Here is a 13,698-nt window from a genome sequence, read left to right as displayed (position 1 = left end):
AATGCCACCAGTAGCCTAGAGTCGACGCTATTCCACATGCTTACTGCGTTCCAAAACGTTGCATCTTGCTGAACGCGCCACAAAAGTTTTTTTTTTTTTTAATACACGGAAGTATAAGTGAAATACATCTACACACGAGCTAACGGGAGGGACCTACCTGTATTCGACCAATAGAAACTCTTGTTTTATTTGCCAAACGTTTTTCTGTTGCTACTGTGTGCACTACTGAATACACCCCTGTTCAGTGGCGTTGATGCACAGCGAGCTCAGCCCCTGAGTGGATGAGTTCAGGCTAGCAAATTAGCTCAACTGTTGGGTCCTTCATTTTAGAAAAGTTAGCTAAGCAACACATTTCATAAATTTTGTCAACTTATTTTGTTCAGAAAAGCTAATTTGTATGTATATATCTACCTGGTTTGTGGGTTGTAGAAGGGTCAATATACTACCAGACAGGTTGGTAGTAGGTACAGTATATATCTACCTGGTTTGTGGGTTGTAGAAGGGTCAATATACTACCAGACAGGTTGGTAGTAGGTACAGTATATATCTACCTGGTTTATGGGTTGTAGTAGGGTCAATATACTACCAGACAGGTTGGTAGTAGGTACAGTATGTATCTACCTGGTTTATGGGTTGTAGTAGGGTCAATATACTACCAGACAGGTTGGTAGTAGGTACAGTATATATCTACCTGGTTTATGGGTTGTAGTAGGGTCAATATCTCTGGACGGTTCTGACTTAGAATTTGTGGACAACTACAAATACCTAGGTGTCTGGTTAGACTGTAAACTCTCCTTCCAGACTCACATCAATCATCTCCAATCCAAAGTTAAATCTAGAATTGGCTTCCTATTTCGCAACAAAGCATCCTTCACTCATGCTGCCAAACTTACCCTCGTAAAACTGACCATCTTACCAATCCTCGACTTCGGCGATGTCATTTACAAAATAGCCTCCAATACCCTACTCAACAAGCTGGATGCAGTCTATCACAGTGCCATCCGTTTTGTCACCAAAGCCCCATATACTACCCACCACTGCGACCTGTACGCCTCGTTGGCTGGCCTTCGCTTCATAATCGTCGCCAAACACATTGGCTCCAGGTCATCTACAAGACCCTGCTAGGTAAAGTCCCCCCTTATCTCCGCTCACTGGTCACCATAGCAGCACCCACCTGTAGCACGCGCTCCAGCAGGTATATCTCTCTGGTCACCCCTAAAGCCAACTCCTCCTTTGGTCGTCTCTCCTTCCAGTTTTCTGCTGCCAATGACTGGAACGAACTACAAAAATCTCTGAAACTGGAAACACTTATCTCCCTCACTAGCTTTAAGCACCAGCTATCAGAGCAGCTCACAGATCACTGCACCTGTACATAGCCCATCTATAATTTAGCCTAAACTACTACCGCTTCCCCTACTGTATTTATTTATTTTATTTATTTTGCTCCTTTGCACCATATTATTTATATTTTAACTTTGAACTTTCTTCAAATAACAAATCTACCATTCCAGTGTTTTACTTGCTATATTGTATTTACTTTGCCACCATGGCCTTTTTTGCCTTTACCTCCCTTATCTCACATCATTTGCTCACATTGTATATAGTCTTATTTTTTCTACTGTATTATTGATTGTATGTTGTATTACTCCATGTATAACTCTGTGTTTTTGTATGTTGTCGAACTGCTTTGCTTTATCTTGGCCAGGTCGCAATTGTAAATGAGAACTTGTTCTCAACTTGCCTACCTGGTTAAATAAAGGTGAAATAAATAAAAAAAATATACTACCAGACAGGTTGGTAGTAGGTACAGTATATATCTACCTGGTTTATGGGTTGTAGAAGGGTCAATATAATGCCAGACAGGTTGGTAGTAGGTACAGTATATATCTACCTGGTTTGTGGGTTGTAGAAGGGTCAATATACTACGAGACAGGTTGGTAGTAGGTATATATCTACCTGGTTTATGGGTTGTAGAAGGGTCAATATACTGCCAGACAGGTTGGTAGTAGGTACAGTATATATCTACCTGGTTTGTGGGTTGTAGAAGGGTCAATATACTGCCAGACAGGTTGGTAGTAGGTATATGTCTACCTGGTTTATGGGTTGTAGTAGGGTCAATATACTACCAGACAGGTTGGTAGTAGGTACAGTATATATCTACCTGGTTTATGGGTTGTAGTAGGGTCAATATACTACCAGACAGGTTGGTAGTAGGTACAGTATATATCTACCTGGTTTATGGGTTGTAGTAGGGTCAATATACTGCCAGACAGGTTGGTAGTAGGTACAGTATATATCTACCTGGTTTATGGGTTGTAGTAGGGTCAATATACTACCAGACAGGTTGGTAATATGTCAAATGGCAATGGAAGAGTTGGTTAGATTATGCTTTTTTAAAGTTTATTTGAACAGGGACAATGTACAACAAAAACACAAGTCTCAATTCCAGTTGAGAAATGATGGTTAGAAGCCTACCAGATCTAGCTAGCAGCTATTTCCATCTGCAGTCCCCAGGCAGGGGAACAACCAGGGCTGGTCCTCCAGGGCTGGTCCTACATTCAAATCAAATTTTATTTGTCACATGCGCCGAATACAACAGCCTGACAGTGAAATGCTGAATAATCAAAATCAAATCAAATGTATTTATATAGCCCTTCTTACATCAGCTGATATATCAAAGTGCTGTACAGAAACCCAGCCTAAAACCCCAAACAGCAAAAAATTGCAGGTGTAAAAGCACGGTGGCTTGGAAAAACTCCCTAGAAAGGCCAGAACCTAGGAAGAAACCTAGAGAGGAACCAGGCTCTGAGGGGTGGCCAGTCCTATTCTGGCTGTGACGGGTGGAGATTATAACAGAACATGGCCAAGAATACAACAGGTGTAGTAGACCTGACAGTGAAATGCTTACTTACAAGCACTTAACCAACAATGCAGTTTAAGAAAATACCACAATAAAAGTATGAGATAAGAAAAACAAATGATTAAAGAGCAGCAGTAAATAAATACATGGGGAGACCTGTCTGATTGGCTCCTGTTTGAGTGGACTGATCCATTGTGGAGGCTGTGGGGATGGACCAGTCCATCAGTCTAAGACACCTGTCTGATTGGCTCCTGTCTGAGGGGACTGATCCATTGTGGAGGCTGTGGGGGATGGACCAGTCCATCAGTCTAAGACACCTGTCTGATTGGCTCCTGTCTGAGTGGACTGATCCATTGTGGAGGCTGTGGGGATGGACCAGTCCATCAGTCTAAGACACCTGTCTGATTGGCTCCTGTCTGAGTGGACTGATCCATTGTGGAGGCTGTGGGGATGGACCAGTCCATCAGTCTAAGACACCTGTCTGAGTGGACTGATCCATTGTGGAGGCTGTGGGGATGGACCAGTCCATCAGTCTAAGACACCTGTCTGATTGGCCCTGTCTGAGTGGACTGATCCATTGTGGAGGCTGTGGGGATGGACCAGTCCATCAGTCTAAGACACCTGTCTGATTGGCTCCTGTCTGAGTGGACTGATCCATTGTGGAGGCTGTGGGGATGGACCAGTCCATCAGTCTAAGACACCTGTCTGATTGGCTCCTGTCTGAGTGGACTGATCCATTGTGGAGGCTGTGGGGATGGACCAGTCCATCAGTCTAAGACACCTGTCTGAGTGGACTGATATTGTGGAGGCTGTGCATCATCTAAGACACCTGTCTGAGTGGACTGATCCATTGTGGAGGCTGTGGGGATGGACCGGTCCATCAGTCTAAGACACCTGTCTGATTGGTCCTGTCTGAGTGGACTGATCCATTGTGGAGGCTGTGGGGATGGACCAGTCCATCAGTCTAAGACACCTGTCTGATTGGCTCCTGTCTGAGTGGACTGATCCATTGTGGAGGCTGTGTGGGATGGACCAGTCCATCAGTCTAAGACAGGCCTGTCTGAGTGGACTGATCCATTGTGGAGGCTGTGGGGGATGGACCAGTCCATCAGTCTAAGACACCTGTCTGATTGGCTCCTGTCTGAGTGGACTGATCCATTGTGGAGGCTGTGGGGGATGGACCAGTCCATCAGTCTAAGACACCTGTCTGATTGGCTCCTGTCTGAGTGGACTGATCCATTGTGGAGGCTGTGGGGATGGACCAGTCCATCAGTCTAAGACGTGCTACTGAAATTGTACGTGGTTGTATTATATAAGAACAATGGTCTAACACTAATATAATTATTATTTCATAACAAATGCTCTTTCTCTCCCACGTTGGATAGCGGTCGCTGTCCGCTGTTCTGAAACACATCAGTGCACTGTTGAATCGTTGCCTTTTCCTAGACCATGTTGCTATGTGCATAATAGCAAAGTTAACCAGCATATTGGCGTTGGGAACAATGTAGTGGAAATTAGGAGACGAGGAAAACAGCCCTTGTCTTAATTGTTTAACAAAAGTGAGGAGAGAGGAATCCAACTTAATTAGATCTATAATCCTAACTGTTAAATTATGTCATTGGGCAGGTAGCATAGTGGTTAGTCTCTGCTTTGCTGTAATAAGGGCTTTACACTTTGTTTCTGTTAGAACAGCCTCTCTGGTATTACTTATCATTTATTTTGTGTTTACACTGTTCCAAATTGTCAGACAAATTATAATAATAATCCTCTTTTTTTCTTGATCTCCTTGTCATTATTACTATGATCATCATTATAATTTGGGGTGGCAGGTAGCCTAGTGGTTAGAGCAGGTAGCCTAGTGGTTAGAGCAGGTAGCCTAGTGGTTAGAGCTGTCACGTCCTGACCAGTACAAGGGGTTGTTTGTTATTATAGTTGTGGCAGGGGGTGTTTGTTTAGGGTGTTTCGGGGTGTTTTTGTTTATGTTCTATGTTAGTGTATTTCTATGTTCGTTCTATTTGTTCTATTTCTATGCGTAGTTTATTGGGTTGACCTTCAATTGGAGGTAGCTGTTCCTCGTTGCCTCTAATTGAAGGTCATATTTAATAGAGGTGTTTTTGTCATGGGATTTGTGGGTAGTTGTTTCTCTGTATAGTCATTTTGTCCTTACGAGACAGTTTTTTCGTCGTTGTTTTTGTTTAAGTGTTTTGTATCACGTTTCTTTATAAATAAAGAAGAAGATGAGCACTTACATTCCCGCTGCGTTTTGGTCCACTCCATACGACAAACGTGACAAGAGCAGGTAGCCTAGTGGTTAGAGCAAGGCAGTTAACCCACTGGTCCTAGGCCGTCATTGTAGATAAGAATTTGTTCTTAACTGACTTGCCTAGTTAAATAAATAAAATAATAAGTAATGTCTATCATTAGTAGGCTTAGTATAGCAGCCTTGTATAACCACCATCCTGTTTAGTCTTAACTTACTAAGGCCTATATTTCAATACTTACAGTGCATTGGGAAAGTATTCAGACCCCTTGACTTTTTCCACATTTTGTTACGTTACGGCCTTACTCTAAAATGGATGAAATAGTTTTTCCCCCACATCAATCTACACACAATACCCCACAATGAGAAATCAAAAAGCAGGTTTTTTTTTATTTTTTTGCAAATGTATTAAAAATAAAAAACATGACATTTACATAAGTATTCAGACCCTTTACTCAGTACTTTGTTGAAGCACCTTTGGCAGCGATTACAGCCTCGAGTCTTCTTAGGTATGACTCTACAAGCTTGGCACACCTGTATTTGGGGAGTTTCTCGCATTCTTCTCTGCAGATCCTCTCAAGCTCTGTCAGGTTGGATGGGGAGCGTCGCTGCACAGCTATTTTGAGTCTTTCCAGAGATGTTCGATCGGGTTCAAGTCCGGGGTCTGGCTGGGCCACTCAAGGACATTTAGAGACTTGTCCCAAAGCCACTCCTGTGTGCTTAGGGTCGTTGTCCTGTTGGAAGGTGAACCTTCGCCCCAGTCTGAGTTCCAAGGATTTCTCTGTACTTTGCTCTGTTCATCTTTCCCTTGATCCTGACTAGTCTCGCAGTCCCTGCTGCTGGAAAAACATCCCCACAGCATGATGCTGCCACCACCATGCTACACCGTCGGGATGGTGCCAGGTTTCCTCCATACGTGACGCTTGGCATTCAGGCCAGAGTTCAATTTTGGTTTCATCAGACCAGAAAATCTTGTTTCTCATGGTCTGAGAGTCCTTTAAGTGCTTTTTGGCAAAATCCAAGCGGGCTGTCATGTGCCTTTTACTGAGGAGTGGCTTCCATCTGGCCAATCTACCATAAAGGCCTGGTTGGTGGAGTGCTGCAGAGATGGTTGTCCTTCTGGAAGGTTCTCCCATCTCCATAGAGGAACTCTAGAGCTCTGTCAGAGTGACTATCGGGTTCTTGGTCACCTCCCTGACCAAAGCCCTTCTCCCCCAATTGCTCAGTTTGGCCAGGCAGCCCGCTAGGAAGAGTCTTGGTGGTTCCAAACTTCTTCTATTTAACAATGATGGAGGGCATTGTGTTCTTGGGGACTTCAATGCTGCAGAAATGTTTTGGTACCCTTCCCCAGATCTGTGCCTCAACATAATCCTGTCTCGGAGCTCTGATATGCTCTGTCAACTGTGGTATTTTATATAGACAGGTGTGTGCCTTTCCAAATCATGTCCAATCAATTGAATTTACCACAGGTGGACTCCAATCAAGTTGTAGAAACATCTCAAGGATGATCAATGGAAACAGGATGCACCTGCGCTCAATTTTCAGTCTCATAACGAAGGGTCTGAATACTTATGTAAAAAAGGTATTTCTGTTTTCGCTTTGTCATAATTGGGTATTGTGTGTAGATTGATAAAAAAAATATATATATATATATTTGATCCATTTCAGAATATGTTTGTAACCTAACAAAATGTGGAAAAAGTCAAAGGGTGTAAAGGCTGTCTTCAGGAATGGACCAAAATGCGGCGGAGTTAGGGTTCGTCAAATTTAATTGAACGATCACTTTACAACTACACAAAACAAGAAAAACTGACAGCCAACACAGTCCTGTCAGGTGCAACCACAATGACAAGAACAATTACCCACGAAACACAAAGGAAACGTAGGCAACTTATGTGTTACTCCCAATCAGCCACAACCCTCTACAGCTGTGCCTGATTGGAAGTCACACGGCCAAAATAAACGAAACAATCAAAAACAACCCTCTCTTCTGCCACGTCCTGACCCAACTACACCCTCTACTGGTCAGGACGTGACAGTCCCCCCTCAAAGGTGCATACCCCGAAATGCACCTACACAACACACAGAAAAAAAACAGAACGACAACAAACAAAAAAATCCCCTAAACAAAAAGGGAGGGAAGGGAGGGTGGCTGCCGTCAACGACGGCACTGTGCTACACCCTCCCTCCCCAACCCACCTATCCTGGAGGTGGCTCAGGTGCGGGACGTAAACCTCGCTCCACCTTCGGGCGTCGTCCACTTTGGTGGCGCCCGATAGCTGCGCCGGGCAGACGGGCCACTCGGGCTGACCCTGGCAGACGGACCACTCGGGCTGGGCCGGAGGACAGGCGGGCCACTCGGGCTGGGCCGGAGGACAGGCGGGCCACTCGGGCTGGGCCGGAGGACAGGCGGGCCACTCGGGCTGGGCCGGAGGACAGGCGAGGCACCCTGGCAGATCCGGGCAGATGGGCCACTCGGGCTGGGCCAGAGGACAGACGGGCCACTCGGGCTGGGCCGGAGGACAGGCGGGCCACTCGGGCTGGGCCGGAGGACAGGCGAGGCACTCCGGCAGCTCCGGGCAGTCGGGCCACTCTGGCAGCTCCGGCACGACGGGCCACTCTGGCAGATCCGGCACGACGGGCCACTCTGGCAGATCCGGCTCAGGATTTACCAGGCTGGGGAGATATGAAGGAGGCCTGGCTCTGGGCGCAGGCCCTGGACTCACCAGTCTGGGAAGACCCGCTGGAGGCCTGGTTTGAGGAGGTGGCACAGGAGAGACCAGGGTGGAGAGATCCACTGGAGGACTGGTCCTTGGAGGAAGCACAGCCTTGACCAGGATAGGGAGACCCACTGGAGGACTGGTCCGTGGAGGAGGCACGGGCTTGACCAGGATAGGGAGACCCACTGGAGGACTGGTCCGTGGAGGAGGCATGGGCTTGACCAGGATGGGAAGACATGCAGGAGGCCTGGTTCTGGGTGTAGGTACAGGACGTGCAGGGCTGGGAAGACATGCAGGAGGCCTGTTTCTGGGCGCAGGCACAGTCTTTACCAGACAACCAGCACGCACCTCAGGACGAGTATGGAGAGCTGCCTCAGGTGACATCATTCCCACGACACGCTCATTAGGGCGAATGCCGTACTTTATGCACCACACTAGCAGCTCTCTCATCTCTCTCTCCTTTAATTTCCCCATTAACTCCTTCACAGTCTCTGCCTCGTACCCCTCGCTCACCTCCAATGTCAACCCGACTGGCTCTGGTTCCGACCTCGGCTCCGCCGACTGTCCCGTGTGCCCCCCAAAAAATTATTGGGGCTGCCTCTCGTGCTCGTTGCGCTCTCTCTCCTCGTAATAGCGCCTCTCCGCTCTCGCCGCTTCAATCTCCCACTGCGGGAGGCGATAATCCCCAGCCTGAGTCCATGGTCCCTCTCCGTCCAGGATTTGTTCCCATCTACGCTGTACTCCTGCTGCTCCTTCCTCTTCCGCCGCTTGGTCCTGGTTTGGTGGGTAATTCTGTAACGGCTGTCTTCAGGAATGGACCAAAATGCGGCGGAGTTAGGGTTCGTCATATTTAATTGAACGATCACTTTACAACTACACAAAACAAGAAAAACTGACAGCCAACACAGTCCTGTCAGGTGCAACCACTATGACAAGAACAATTCCCCACGAAACACAAAGGAAACGTAGGCAACTTATGTGTTACTCCCAATCAGCCACAACCCTCTACAGCTGTGCCTGATTGGAAGTCACACGGCCAAAATCAACGAAACAATCAAAAACACACACTTCTCTTCTGCCACGTCCTGACCCAACTACACCCTCTACTGGTCAGGACGTGACAATAATAGACCAATGAGAAGAGGAGACACTAATATAATATGATGTCCATATAATAGACCAATGAGAAGGACAGACACTATGATGTTGTCCATATAATAGACCAATGAGAAGAAGAGACACTAATACAATATGATGTTGTCCATATAATAGACCAATGAGAAGGACAGACACTAATACAATATGATGTTGTCCATATAATAGACCAATGAGAAGGAGAGACACTAATATAATATGATGTCTATATAATAGACCAATGAGAAGGACAGACACTAATATAATATGATGTTGTCCATATAATAGACCAATGAGAAGGAGAGACACTAATATAATATGATGTTGTCCATATAATAGACCAATGAGAAGGAGAGACACTAATATAATATGATGTCCATATAATAGACCAATGAGAAGAGGAGACACTAATATAATATGATGTTGTCCATATAATAGACCAATGAGAAGGAGAGACACTAATATAATATGATGATGTCCATATTATAGACCAATGAGAAGGGGAGACACTAATATAATATGATTTTGTTCATATAATAGACCAATGAGAAGGAGAGACACTAATACAATATGATGTTGTCCATATAATAGACCAATGAGAAGGACAGACACTAATATAATATTGTCCATATAATAGACCAATGAGAAGAGGAGAGACACTAATATAATATGATGTTGTCCATATAATAGACCAATGAGAAGGAGAGACACTAATATAATATGATGTTGTCCATATAATAGACCAATGAGAAGGGGAGACACTAATGTCCGCCATTTTACCTTCCAAGAGAATTCTCGTCAGTTATAGTCACAGCTGTGTACATTCCCCTTCAAGCGAACACCAAGACGGCCCTCAAGGAACTTCACTGGACTCTATGTAAACTGGAAGCTATATATCCGGAGGCTGTATTTATTGTAGCTGGGGATTTAAACAAAGCAAATTTGAGAACAATGCTACCTACATTTTATCAGCATATTGATTGCACGACACGTAGGGCTAATACTCTCGACCACTGCTACTCTAACTTCCACGATGCATACAAAGCCCTCCCCCGCCCTCCATTCGGCATATCCGACCACAACGCCATCTTACTCGTCCCGGCTTATAGGCAGAAACTCAAACAGGTTGTGCCAGCGACGAGAACCATTCAACGCTGGTCTGACCAATCGGAAGCCACGCTTCAAGATACTTTTGATCTGGAATGGAATGTTCTGGTCAGCCTCAGAGAACAACATTGACCTATACGCTGACTCGATGAGTGTGTTTATAAAGAAGTGCATTGGAGATGTCATACTCACTGTGACTATTAAAACCCTAACCACAAACCGTGGATGGATGGTGGAATTCGTGCAAAACTGAAAGCGCAATCCACCGCATTTAACCATAGAAAGATGTCTGGAAATATGGCTGAATATAAACAATGTAGTTATTCCCTCCGCAAGGCCATCAAACAAGTGAAATGCCGGTACACGGACAAGGTGGAGTCGCAATTCAACGTCTCAGACACGAGACGTACAGTATGTGGCAGGGTCTACAGGAAATCACGGACTACAAAAACAGCCACGTCACAGACACCGACGTCACGCTTCCAGACAAATTAAACATCTTCTTTGCCTGCTTTGAGGATAATACAGTGCCACCGTTGTGACTTGCTAACAACAACTTTGTCCCCCCCCCTCCTTCTCAGTGGCTGACGTGAGTAAAACATTTAACCTGTCTGGTACCAGTGGGACGGTAGCGTCCCACCTTGACAACAGCCAGTGAAATTGCAGGGCACCAAATTCAAAACAACAGAAATCCCATAATTAAAATTCCTCAAACACACAAGTATTATACACCATTTTAAAGATAAACTTCTTTTAAATCCAACCACAGTGTTCGATTTCAAAAAGGCTTTACGGAGAAAGCACACCATGCGATTATGTTAGGTCAGTGCCTAGTCACAGAAAACCATACAGCCATTTTCCAGCCAAGGAGAGGGCTCATAAAAGTCAGAAATAGCGATTAAATGAATGACTAACCTTTGATGATCTTCATCAGATGGCACTACCAGGTCTCCATGTTAGACAATAAATGTTTGTTTTGTTCGATAATGTCCCTCTTTATTTCCAAAAACCTCCATTTTGTTGGTGCGTTTCATTCAGTAATCCAAAGGCACAATTCGCACTCTCTACATCAGACAAAAAAGTCAAAAAAGTACAATAAAAGTTAGTAGAAACATGTCAAACGATGTTTAAAATCAAACCGCAGGTTGTTTTTGTCATAAATAATAAATAATATTTCAACCGGATAAAAGCATCGTCAATAGAAAGGAGAAACAAGAAAGGCGCGTTCCCGATCACGCGCTGGGCTCATGGCTGGAAATTTCCACTGTCCACTCATTGAAAGTGCTGTATCTCCCTCATTTCTCAGAGTAAAAGCCTGAAACAATGCCTAAAGACTGGCCACATGTAGAGGAAGCCATAGAGATCGTGAACTGGTTCCTAAGTCTTTGTATGTTGGATAGGCTTTCAATGGAAAAACAGCCTTTCAAAATAATAGTACTTCCTGGTTGGATTTTCCTCAGGTTTTCGCCTGCCATATCAGTTCTGTTATACTCACAGACATTATTTTAACAGTTTTTGAAACTTTGGAGTGTTTTCTATCCAGATATACTAATTATATGCATATCCTAGCTTCTGGGCCTGAGTAGCAGGCAGTTTAATTTGGGCACGCTTTTCATCCAAAATTCCGAATGCTGCCCCCTACCCTAGTGAAGTTAAACTTGTTAACCCTCGCAAGGCTGCTGGCCCAGACAGCATCCCTAGCTATGTCTTCATAGCTTGCGCAGACCAGCTGGCTGGTGTGTTTACGGACATATTAAATCTCTCCCTATCCCAGTCTGTTGTCCCCACATGCTTCAATATGGCTACCATTGTTCCTGTACCCAAGAAGACAAAGACAACTAAACTAAATGACTACCGCCCCATAGACACTTAGCTAGTCAAGGATCATATCACCGCCACCTTACCGGCCACCAAAGACCCACTTCAGTTTCCATACCGCCCCAACAGGTCCAAAGATGACGCAATCGCCATCACACTGCACACTGCCCTATCCCATCTGGACAAAAATAATACCTATGTAAGAATGCTGTTCATTGACTAAAGCTCACCATTCAACACCATAGTACTCTCCAAGCTCATCATCAAGCTGGAGGCCCTGGGTCTCAACCCCTCCCTGTGCAACTGGGTCCTGGACTTCCTGACAGGCCGCCCCCAGGTGGTGTGGGTAGGAAACAATATCTCCACTTCGCTGACCCTCAGGAAATCTTAAGTCTTATTACATACAGCCGGGAAGAACTATTGGATATAAGAGCAATGTCAACTTACCAACATTACGACCAGGAACACGACTTTCCCGAAGCGGATCCTCGGTTTGGACCACCACCCAGGACAATGGATCGGATCCCAGTAGCCGACCCAAATCAATGGCGCCGCAGAAGGGGCAGACAGAGCGGTCTTCTGGTCAGGCTCCGTAGACGAGTACATCGCTCACCGCTCCCGAGTATACTACTCGCCAACGTCCAGTCTCTTGACAACAAGGTAGACAAAATTCGAGCAAGGGTTGTCTTCCAGAGAGACATCAGAGATTGTAACATTCTCTGTTTCACGGAAACATGGCTCACTCGGGATATGTTATCAGAGTCGGTACAGCCACCCGGTTTCTTTACGCATGGAGCCGACAGAAACAAATATCTCTCTGGTAAGAAGAATGGCGGGGCTGTATGCCTTGTGATTAACGAGTCGTGGTGTGTGTCACGTCCTGACCCTTGTAAGGGGTCATTTTCTATAGTAGACTGGTCAGGGAGTGACAGGGGGTGTTTTGGGTGGTTTTCTTGCTTTCTGTTTCTATGTGGGTTTTCTAGATTTCTATTTCTATGTTGGGGTTATTGGGATGATCTCCAATTAGAGGCAGCCGGTTCTAGGGGCGAAGATGGACATTGAGCCAGGAAGGAGTAGGCCTGCTCAGCATGCCTGGTCTCCAGTTTGCCTCCATCGTCCGGTACGTACTGTGCCTCCTCCCCGCACTCGCCCTGAGGTGCGTGCTACCAGTCTGGCGCCACCTAGGCCAGTTCCACGCATCAGACCTCCAGTGCGCATGCCCAGTCCGGAGTGTCCTGTTCCTGCTCCCTGCACTGGTTCTGAGGTGCGTGTCACCAGTCTGGCGCCACCTAGGCGAGTTCCACACACCAGACCTCCAGCGACGCTCTCCAGTCCGGAGCCTCCAGCGACGCTCCTCAGTCCGGAGCCTCCAGCGACGCTCTCCAGTCCGGAGCCTCCAGCGACGCTCTCCAGTCCGGAGCCTCCAGCGACGCTCTCCAGTCCGGAGCCTCCAGCGACGTTCCCCAGTCCGGAGCCTCCAGCGACGTTCCCCAGTCCGGAGCCTCCAGCGACGCTCCCCAGTCCGGAGCCTCCAGCTAGGCCTCCCAGTCTGGAGCCTCCGGCGATGCTCCCTAGTCCGGAGCCTCCGGCGACGCTCCCTAGTCCGGAGCCTCCGGCGGCGGTCTGCAGCCCGGAGCCTCCGGCGGCGGTCTGCAGCCCGGAGCCTCCGGCGGCGGTCTGCAGCCCGGAGCCTCCGGAGGCGGTCCGCAAGCCCGGAGCCTCCGGAGGCGGTCTGCCGCCCGGAGCCTCCGGAGGCGGTCTGCCGCCCGGAGCCTCCGGCGGCGGTCTGCCGCCCGGAG

General features: G+C 46.7%; 1 protein-coding gene across 1 annotated transcript in view; it reads left to right on the top strand.

The window, feature by feature from the left end:
• The window catches only part of LOC106597193 (uncharacterized), a 52,365-nt gene that overhangs the window by 935 nt on the left and 37,732 nt on the right, over positions 1-13,698 (top strand). The window lies entirely within an intron of this gene.

This window comes from Salmo salar, chromosome ssa08 (assembly GCF_905237065.1).
Source record: "Salmo salar chromosome ssa08, Ssal_v3.1, whole genome shotgun sequence".
NCBI lineage: Eukaryota > Metazoa > Chordata > Actinopteri > Salmoniformes > Salmonidae > Salmo > Salmo salar.
Note: the sequence above shows the minus strand (reverse complement) of the source record. Positions and strands in the feature narration are given on the sequence as shown.